Consider the following 11,419-nt stretch of genomic DNA (forward strand, 5'->3'; position numbering starts at 1 on the left):
AATTGAATGAATTAGAAATGGCTAATAGAGAGATAAAGTTCTATATAAACAAATTGTACAGAAAAAGAATCAAGTAAGACCCTGTTAATAACTACCTAATAACTACCCTGTTACCAAGATCACATGTGATTAACAATTTCGGCTTAGGTACTAGCTCAGCAATGACGTTAGCTGTGGCATCCGTATCTGTGAAGCAGCCCTTGCCCTCCTCATTGGATCAGTAGTATTGTCGGATATTCTTGAAGAATGATGTCTATTCTATGAAAATAAAAACCAAGCAAGAAGCTAAGTAAGGGTCTCATCGTCAACTATGCAACCAGGACTTCAACAACATTCTTGAACAAAGATCCCCGATTCACGTGGAACATTTTCTATGTTTTAAAAACATCGTATACATGTGAACGGATGCTTTCGGTTCGAACTGAAATGGAGGTTCCACTGATGTTCTAACCAGCACAAGTATTTGGGTGGTGATATGTGTTGTACTCAAACTGCTTCAACTGTTCTGCAAAGTTGATGCCGAGCGGACCATTGGTGCTATCTGAAATCCTGTCACTGTCCTCGTTTGTGGATGAGGTTTGTATAGAAGGAACATGAGAGAAAAGTTGAGAATAACTCCCAGCCGAAGCTGATCTCCTTATAGCGGAAAGCCTAGGAAATTCACTGGATGTTAGAGAGGATTGCATGTGCATGAAAGTCTGCAAGGGCACTTTCTTCAATCTTGTACGCAGCATTATGAATGCGGCGCTTTGCTGTGAATGGAATATTGTAACTTAATGAGGAGACAAGCAGTTGAACCCAAACTATAGTATCAAGTAAAATGGAAAAATGTAAAAAAAATAATATCAGAGATAACAATGGTGTACCAGTGGAAGAAGCATAAGAAGACCATACAGGGTTTTAAGCAAACTTGGATAGCGACATGGCTCCAATAACTGCAACACATATCACCACCCAGCAATTTTTTTCAACATTCAAAAACATTCAAATCAACAAAGTCCAGTTTACAGATAAATATTATTGAATAGCTTGATTTAAAAAGCTATTTCAAACAAATCACCCAAGGAATTAAACCAGGTTATGAAAACGAGCTCCATGAAATCCCAAGTAACAACAAGGTCTCAGATCAAACTGAAACGTTCAAAATACAGATGTGCCATCGGCCCAGCACGACATGACGCTTTGACGCAATCGATAATGAACATGGAAATATGATTTTTATGTTTTGATACATAAGCTACATCCCTTCCGAATAGAAAGGCCTCACAGAAGTGTAATATCACAGCTAATGTTGTCGCAAGGATCACCTGTAATCTCAAGTTGGCAACTTGTACAAGCAAATTCTCGTTTAAGTCGGATTTAGCAAGTGCCTGAATGATGGCACTCGCATGCTGATAGGCCTGCGTAGCGGATGATCTCACTATCAGTCCGAAGATTGCATTATGCAACATTTTGTTTTCAGGAACAGATGACGTGGCATAACTAGCTCCACACCAGACCACCTGCACCAAATTCCAACTCATATTTTCGTACAATTAATAAAAGATCTCTTTTGGTTTTGAAGGGAAAGATTTTTTTTTTAATCTGTGCCAGCAAACACACCAGCTAACAGTAGCGATTGATGAGTGACACCACGAGGAAGACAAGGAGACAAACTTCACCTACTAGCTTTTTATTCAAGAAATAGTTTAGCAAATGAAATCAACTACTATATGTATAACAAAGAGCTTCTTAAAATTATAAATTCATTCCAAGAATGGTGCTATTATGTAGAAGATGCTTCAAGTCTAGTGACTATTTATACAAATTACAAGAAACTCAAGTATTTTATGCCAATATATATTTTAAATTCTTATCAAGCATGTTTGAGCATAACTTTATTGAGATTTGAATTCAAAATTACTTATCAATTAAAAATACAACAAGATTTGTTAGATGCTCTTTTTAGACATTTTTATCTTGGAGCAAAAAAAAAAAATGCAACTTTTGATCAATAACATATAATTCTATTGAAGCTAAAGAAATTTCATCTTTAAGTAATAAAATCAATATTAACCACTAATTTAATCTTTTTTAATCAAATTAAATTAAGCATGTCTTCAAATCTTTTTATTTATGATATTAAAAATAATCTATCTAACTCTTATGATATTTTTAAATTTGAATATAAAAAAAACCTATTCTATTTCAATGGATACTTACATGTTCTAGATGGCCAAGTACAATTATGTACTTTTTAAATTCCTTACAATTTTATAGATGTAAGATATTTTGGATACAACAAGATTTTGAAGTTAATATCAAGAGATTTTTAGTAGCTTCAAATGTGAAAGATAATTAAAAACTTTGTACAATTGTACGATGTTTGTTCAACATCAATTTTTTTTGCATAATTAACCTTATAGACTTCTTCATCCAATATCTATACCGAAACAATATAATCTTTAGTTTCTATGGATTTTATTACAAAACTTTTAATTTCAAGTTCTTATGACTTTATATTTATGATAGTAGATTTTTTCACTAAGATGATATATTTTTTATTATGTACAAAAATTATTACAAGTAAAAAAATAACTAATAATTTTTTAATAATTTTTTTGCTATTATAGATTATCAAAGGATATTATATTGAATAAAGGGACTTAATTTGTATCAAGGTTTTTGAAAATCTTTTTTAAGATATTAAAAATTGACATAAAACTATCTTTAACTTTCTATCATCAAATTTATAGAAAAATAAAATAGGTAAATTAAATTTTTAAGCAATATTTGAAATATACTGTTAACTACTACAAAGATGGTTGGACAATTTCTTTTCTATTTATAAAGTTTTTTTATAATAATATTCTTTTATTTAACAATCATCTTCTATATTAATTATAGTTATCATACATAATTTGATATTTTTGACTTCTCAAAAGTTGATAATCTTATAGTAAAAGACGTAGCAATTTTTTTTATTAGAGCTACATACAATAGTGAAGGCTTAATTACAAGAAGCCCAATAGTAATAAAAAATCAATGGAGATGTCTATGGAAAGGAACAACCTCAATACCACATTGTCTTTGTAATAAGTTGGATTAATGTAGACTTAGAATATATTTTTCTATAAATAAATCAATCTATTTATTTATTTATTATATCTATTAGAGTTTATAAAGAACCATTCCATTGTTGTATTATAACATGTCTATTAGGTGAAAGAAAAAAAAAAAAAAAAAAGATTATATTATAGAAGGTCTTAATTGAAAATATTTTAGAAAATTATTTTAGAAGTATAGATAATAGTTAAGGAGATAATAAAACTAGTAAGTACTACTGTTGCTCCTTTACAAAATAAAATTCTACTTACTTTGTATAGTCATAAATGAGACAAATCAAAGTAGATAAAAAAAAAATTTAAAAAAAATAATATAAGCATCTTTAAGAAGAAGTTGATAGTAGCTTGTAAGAAAAGTTATCTTAAGAAATCAAGAATTGATATCTAGAGAGGATCGATTAAGAATCATTTTGAAATCAAATCCGGAGATACAAAAATACACATTTACAATACTTTGAGATTCTTTGGTTGTTTAAAAAGCAGTGATTGAAAACAGACTAGAGCAAGATTCTTAAAGTAGTAATTAAGAGTGATTTGAATTTATAATGACTTTGTAAGGGCTTTGCAAAGTTAAGGTTGTTTTTTGATAACTTTGGTTTTTTTAAAAATATAAAGAATTTATACTTAGAATAATTTTGTGAGATTGGTAGTTGATCTAAAAATATAATTTTGTGGTTTAGTGATCATGATTATATTAAATGAAGATCCTCAAGATAAAGATCTTCAAACATGTAGGTTCTTTAAATAGATAGCAAGATACAATGCATTGTTGTGTGACATGAATTCTTGATTGAAAATGCATCAAGTATGTAGGTATGAAAGGTAAATAGAAAATAAAATAACAAAACCCTATCATATTTAATAGAATATTAAATAAACTCTAAGTAATCTTTAAAAGTACTAATAAAATTTCAATAAATTCAAAATAAATTTAAAAGAAATTACAAACAAAATATAAAAAAATCACAAATTAATGAAAAAAAAATGAAAAAATCATTAAAAACATTAAAAAAATCTTAAAAAATCATAAAAATAAAAATATTAAAATTATAAAAATTCTAAATAAATATGAAATATAAAATTCTAAATTTAATTTTAAATAAATATTAGATAAATCCTCATTAAATATTAATATATATCTAACTAAATTCTAATTAAATCATAATCAAGTCTTAATAAAATCCTAATCAAATTCTAATCAAATTTTAACCAAATTCTAATCAAATCTTAATCTAATTTTAGACCAAACCTTAATCAAATATTAAATAAAATATTAATTATTTTCTAATAAAATCCTAGATCAAATCTTAATCAAATCTCAAATTCTAACCAAATTCTAAATAAATCCTAAATAACCTCTAAAAAATCTTAAGTAAATTTTAATCAATTATAATAGTTCTTTAAAGTTTTAATAAATATTAATTGAATTATTGATCTTAATTATTGATCTTAAAAATTATTAATCTTAAAAATTTATTCACATCTTAATTTACAAATAATTAATAAATATATAAATATTGAGGAAAATTGATTTTTCAATTTGAAAAAAAAAATGCTCTTAAATTGCTTGGATATTAGCCACCTTTATTCTTCAACCTAGATGTTGATATTTTTACAGCAATTTCTCATTTTTGAGCCATTCCATTTCTTCAAAAATTATCTAATATATAGAATTTTAAATCCAAATTGCTTTTATTAATTTTTTCTTCAATCAAATTAATACATGTTAAAAGATTGTAAAATTTTCACACTGATTCTAAATTTCAATTATTCAAGACTATAATCACAAAAATTCTTATAATTATGAATCTAACCATTCAATAAGCATCAAATTTTACAAATACATTTAAACCAAATAAAATAATAGATTGATAAAATTTCATCTATAAATTTGCTACAACACTCATAAAATTCTCAAAATTATAAACTTCTTTTTATTCTTTAAAATCTAAATATATTAAATACATCTCTCTTTTTAGAAAGCCTCAAAACCTCAATGTGCCTTCAAATTATATAAAGTCAACTCTCAAAAATTCTTTCATAAGTCTGCTCTCAAATTATGCTCTTTGATTAATCCAAAGACCCGTAGAGTTATTATATGTATAAAATTTTGTGCCTTGAGGTTTGATTTTGACCTTGGTTTATAACCAATCCTTACTAGACATCATTTCTTGGTATTTTGAGATAATTTTTATTAAAATCTATTCTTAACTTCTTTCTAAAGATATCTATATTAACTAATTAATTAATTTATTTATTTTTATTTGGCTTATTTATGCCTCTATAAAATAAATAGAAGTTTTTTTTTTAAGAAGGTAGTATTAGCACTTATTAATTTTTACTACTTGATTGTCTATTATTGATAATTTTAAGATAATTTTTTAAAATATTTTTATTTAAGCTCTTTTATAATAAAAATATTTTTTTATTCTTTTACTTAATGGCCAGTGTTGTGATGTAACATGGCTAATGAATGAAAGAGAGAAAAAAAAATTATATTATGGAAGATCTTATTTTAAAATATTTTAGAAAATTATCTTTAAAATATAGATAATAGTCAAAAGGATAGTAAAATTAAAAAGTGCTAATGCTGTTTTTTTGCAAAATAGGCTTCTACTTACTTTGTGGACCATAAATAAGGCAAAACAAAGTAGATTGAAAAATTAAATGATACAAGTATATGTAAGAAGGACTTAAGAGTAGATTGTAGCAAAATATACCTCAAGAAGCCAAGAATTGATATTTGAAGAGGAGTGGTTGTCAACTAGGGTTGAAATTAGATCCTAAGGTACAAAACCACCCATCTACAATGATTTCAAGGTTCTTTGGAAAGATAAAAATATGAAATTTGAAAGAAGACTTAAAGAGAGATTTTTGGACATTAGTTTTATGTCGAATGAATCAATATTGAATTTTTGAGAGATTTTCAAAGTTAGTAATATTCTTGATTGGTTTAGATTTTGAGAAATAAAAATGTGTTTACGAATTTGAAGATTTCTTGGATTTTTTGGTATGTGTATAAGTGAATTTTGGAAATTGAGTTGATGTACTAGTTATAAATGTGTATGAAATTTTAAAGTCAATTGAACAATTATATTGAAGTATGTGACGGTTTTTGTGGGTTGAGATCTTAGAAATTGGAGTTTGAAGGTTAATGAGTATTTCTAAGATCTTTAGCAATGTATCAATTGGATTGAAGTGATTTTTTTTTATATAGATACTAGACTCAATTTCCAATGTTTGGGTGAAATTTGAGAGTAATTAAATTCTTCAAAAAAGAAGTATCATTGTTGGAAGTTAAGCATTTAGATTGGAGTAGGAAGTTGACTAATATTAGATTGGATTATCTTGCATTTCTTTCAATTAAAAAGTACAGTTATTTTCATCTTTCTTATACTTATATCTAACTAAGATATTCAAAAGCATGCAAATTTTGACTTGATATCAATGATTTGATTATTAGTTGTTGAAGTTCTAATTTGCTATAGGATTTTGTTTTGGATTTGTCTGCAATTTAATAAGGACTTAGAATTTGGTCTGGAATTTGATTAGGATTAGAATTTTCTTGAGATTTGGTTTAAAACTTGACTATGAATTGATTAGGGTTTTATTAGGATTTATTTAGACTTTAAGATTTTATTATGATTTTATTAGGATTTGAATTAGAATTTGATTAAGATTTAATTAGGATTTGAATTAATATTATATTAGATTTTTTATTTTTAGTATTTGAAATATTTCTTTATTATTTCTTTAAAAAAATATTTCTAGTATTTCTTTAAAATTATTATTATTTCTTTTAAGATTTATTTTTATATTTTTTAAAGATTTTTTATTATTTTTTTTTAAGTTTAATTTAGAACTTCTTTATATTTCTTTTATAATTTCTTCTAGATTTATTTTAAATTGGTCAAATTTCAATCAAGATTATTAAGATCTATTTAAGATTATTTAAGATTTTATTAGACTTAGTAGGATTGTTCTTGCATTTCTACTTACGTCCAAAAACTAGGCTATTTGTGTATTCTCAAGTAAGAATATACGCAATACAACACCAAGTTATTATATGAAAATATTTGGTATCACAACCTTGGAAGAGATTCTTAATGTTTAGTAATATTATTAGAGGTATTAACCACATTTGATGGTGTCTAAAGAATTTTGTTCAAAGAAAGTTATATAAAAATAAATAAATTTGATAATATATTATAAAAAAAGTTTTTAGAAGTTTTATAAATGGAGATTCCACTTTGTACATATTTATTGATAATTGGTAGGTTGAAAACTTGGCCAACAAGTTAACCATGTGTTGCATATGTTGGTGACTTATGGTATAAGTTGGCTAAATTATAAAAATGTAAGAAACTTATCTTATAAGGTAGACATGTGTTAGAGGTCTTATAAAACATGGCGACATAGCTCTTAGTTAAATAATGTATATGGAAGTAAGAATAAATTCTTTCTTGTTCTAATCAACACCTTTCTTGTTTTTAGTCTTTTTCAAGAGATTTTAGTCTTCTTGTCTTTGGCAATAGCAATTTTTGTCTGAATATTATACCATCTTTGAATGATTATTTATTCTTTTCTAGTAACACAAGAGTCTATAAGATCTTTGGTTTTTTGTAATTCATATTTTTAATAAACTGTAATAGTAGTTTTTAACAATGCTCTCAATTCATCTTTTATTTTTTGCATTGTAGAAATTGTAATAGACCAAAATCCACTTAATCCTATATTTTTGTTAAAGTCATTGTCCACCTTCACACAATAACTTACAAATTCTAGTATTTAAATCTCAAGTACTACTATATGATTTTGAATCAAGGCTTTTATACTTTTTTTAATAAAGTTGGTTTAAAGAAAAAATTATGTATACTTCAATATCATTTTATGATTTTTTAAATATATATATATATATATATATATATATATATATATATTGTACCATTTCAATGAATTTATTATAATCTTTTTAAAAATAAGAAACATTATCACACAAAAACTATCTTTACATATATTTTTGTTCATAATTAGCCTTTAAATTATTTGTAGAAGTCTTCTTTTCAATCCTTGCAACATTGATTTAAAGATCTTACATTCTATATATAATATTTTCAATTCTTGTATCTTTTTTATTTGATGTATCTATTAGAAGTTGAAAAATAAGCATTGTTGATTGTATAGAATATATTTGAGTTTTAAATACCTATACTATTTTTTGAATAATAGTTCAATATTTTTTCTTTTCTTATTTTGCAAGAAATTCCACAACATCTTCAATATCCCTCTACTTCATCTTTTTCTTTTTATCCTTAAGAAGAATCTCCAATTTTTCTTATGATTCTCTATTAGTAGCTTAAAGAAATAGTTCAATATTCATAATAAAATTGTAATCAATTTCTAATAAAATATTTAATTAAATAAAATAAATAAATAATAATAATAATTTAAAAAAAAAGAATCATGTAAAAAATCATATTAAAAAAAGTTTAATTTTTTTTAAAATATCACAAAAAATTATAAAAAAATATTTAAAAAATCTTAAATAAGTAATAAATAAATTTAATCAAATCCTAAGTAAATTATAATTGAATCTTGATCAAATGTTAAATAGATTTTTAAAAATCTAAATAAATCCTAAAAATATTTTAAGTAAATTTTAATAAAATTCTAATCAAATCCTAATTAATTTTAGTCAACATTATTTAAATCCTATAGAAAATTTATAACCTCAAGAATTATTAGTTTGAGTATTTATCTTGATTTAAAAGAGAATTACTTCTAAATTTATTAAGTAATAATAAAAAAAATTGAAGAAAATTAAACCTATGTATTACAAAGAACAGCTCTAAATTTGCTTAGATATTAGCTATATTTCTTATTTAGCCTTGATGTCAATCTTTCAACATTAATAATTCTTTTTTGCATTAAAATTTTATAAAAATATTAGAAACTAAGTAAATTATTATCTTATGAAAAAGTCATTCCAATTTAGATTGCTTAAAATTATAAAAACTCTTGTTAACCTTCAAATTCTAATTTTGAAGATCTTTATCTACTTGAATTGCAATAATCTTTGATTTAACTATTTGATTGAATTTAAATTTAAAACACACATCTATCATAAATATTTTTATAAATCCATAAAATCTTATTTATAGATTTATCACAAAAAATATAAAATTCTATAAAATATAAATATTTTTTTTTATTTCACAAAAACAAGAACCACTCAATACAACCTTGACTCTGCAAAGCTCTCACAAAGTCATTATTCATTCAAATTTCTTTAAAAATAGTACTCAAAGAAATCTTGTCTAGCTTATTCTTTAATTCTAATTTTTGAACGACAAAAGAAATCCTTAATAGTTGTAGATTCTTGGTTTTGTGCCTCAAGATTTGGTTTCAATTCAAGTTTAAAATAAGTCTTTTTTAGATTTCAATTTGAAGGTTTGTAAAACAATTTTTATTGAAAAAAATATTTATTTTTATATTAATTCTCTTTATTTACTTGTAGAGTCATAGTCTACAATAGTATATTTTTTAATTTGACTTGTTTTGACTTGTCTATAGCTCTCAAGTAAGTAAAAATATTTTTAATATTAAAGCAATATTAATCATTAATATAACATAACATTTTTTTAGAGTCTAATTTCAGATATTGCTTTTTGATTGACTAAAGAATCGTTTATTTTCCTTAAGCACTTATTTTTGTACCTTAAGATCTATTTTTGACCTTGATTCACAAATATTCTTTCCAAGTCTTAATCTAAGTATATTTTTGGTAATTTATTTTAAAAATTACCTTAATTTTTACTTAAAGATTTCTATAATATTTGAATATCTAAAATACCTTGTCTTATCTTATTTTCTTCCATATAAGATAAGTAGAAATGTTATTAACAAAAAATGCAATATGAAAATTAAATTTTTTACTTCTTCCTATCTATTGTATAAGATTTTTATAATAACTTTTTACTAAATCTTTATTTATGCTCTTCTAAAATTTAGGTCTTCAGTTACTCTTTCACCTAATAACTATATTACAACACAATAGTTTCATTTGAAGTAGGCTAATTGCATTAATTTTCAGCCATTATTTTTTTTTTTCTACTTCAATCTAACAATGGATTGGAATGTCTTATCTATTAGTTAAAATATTAAACATTGATCAAATCTAAATTTATACTCTCCTTTGTATTGACAACATGCATCTAATCTAATTAAATAATTATAATTATAGAATTTAAAATTTAATTAAAACCGTTGTATTATCCAATTGTCAATTTCTTGATATTATATTTGTTTGCTCAATATTAGCATTGAGTGTTACTAAGCTCATGATTCCCTTGCTTCTTATTAACAAAATCTTGTAATTATCTTTTGTATGATATTGTTATAAATTATGCTCTAATTCTTTAAGATTATTGTGTTTATTGCCAAAAAAAATACTACAAAAATATAACACTTATTATGTTTTAAAACTTGTTTTTAAATAAAAATATCTCTATCCACTATTTTTATCAAATATAAAAATATCCTCTATTATTTATTCAAACATTGTTTTCCATTTGGTGAGGCTTGATATTTAATCTTAGTTGTGATAAAGTGAATTAAGATAGCAATGACCATATTCTAACATCACTTCTCTACTACACTTTGTTAATGTCTTTATAAACTTTAATTTCTTTTGGTTTTGTGTTCAATAAGAAATCAAAAAAATTACTCAAAAAAATTACTCAAAAAAATTATAAGGTACAAACTCACCTAAGATGTCTTTAGTTGGGTACAGATGTCTTTTATTGATATGTTCCGTAACAAGGTACCATATCCCATTCACCCGTAGCTCAACTCTGGAGTAGTATTAATATGCATTAAGAATTTTAGTCCTAACCATTACTCTATTGAGGTAGATAACAAAGAGTTTTTTATTAGTTGTATATGTATATATATATATATATATATATATATATAAGGCAGCCAACCCATTTTCAACTACTCTTTCATTTCCAACCTATAGAAAAGGATATTTTTGTAAGTGTGGTATTTTATTTATGACCAGTTGTGATACCCTACTTGTCAAAAATAAATCTAGTGCTTATTAAGTTTATAGTGTTTCTGATCATGGAAAAGTATTAGGAGATGGAGTAGATGTGTTTTCATTTAGATGGCAATTGTTGATTGGTTGAGGTGGAATTCAAGTTCAAGAAGAGCTAATTGAATTTCATTTTCCTCATCCACACATCAACATCCTTAGGTAGTATAAAAGTAGGTGAAGCTTGATAGCATAATTAGGTACCATACTTCTTGATTAT

The sequence above is a fragment of the Physcomitrium patens genome, chromosome 6 (genome assembly GCF_059467195.1).
Source record: "Physcomitrium patens ecotype Gransden chromosome 6, ASM5946719v1, whole genome shotgun sequence".
In the NCBI taxonomy this organism is placed as follows: Eukaryota; Viridiplantae; Streptophyta; class Bryopsida; order Funariales; family Funariaceae; genus Physcomitrium; species Physcomitrium patens.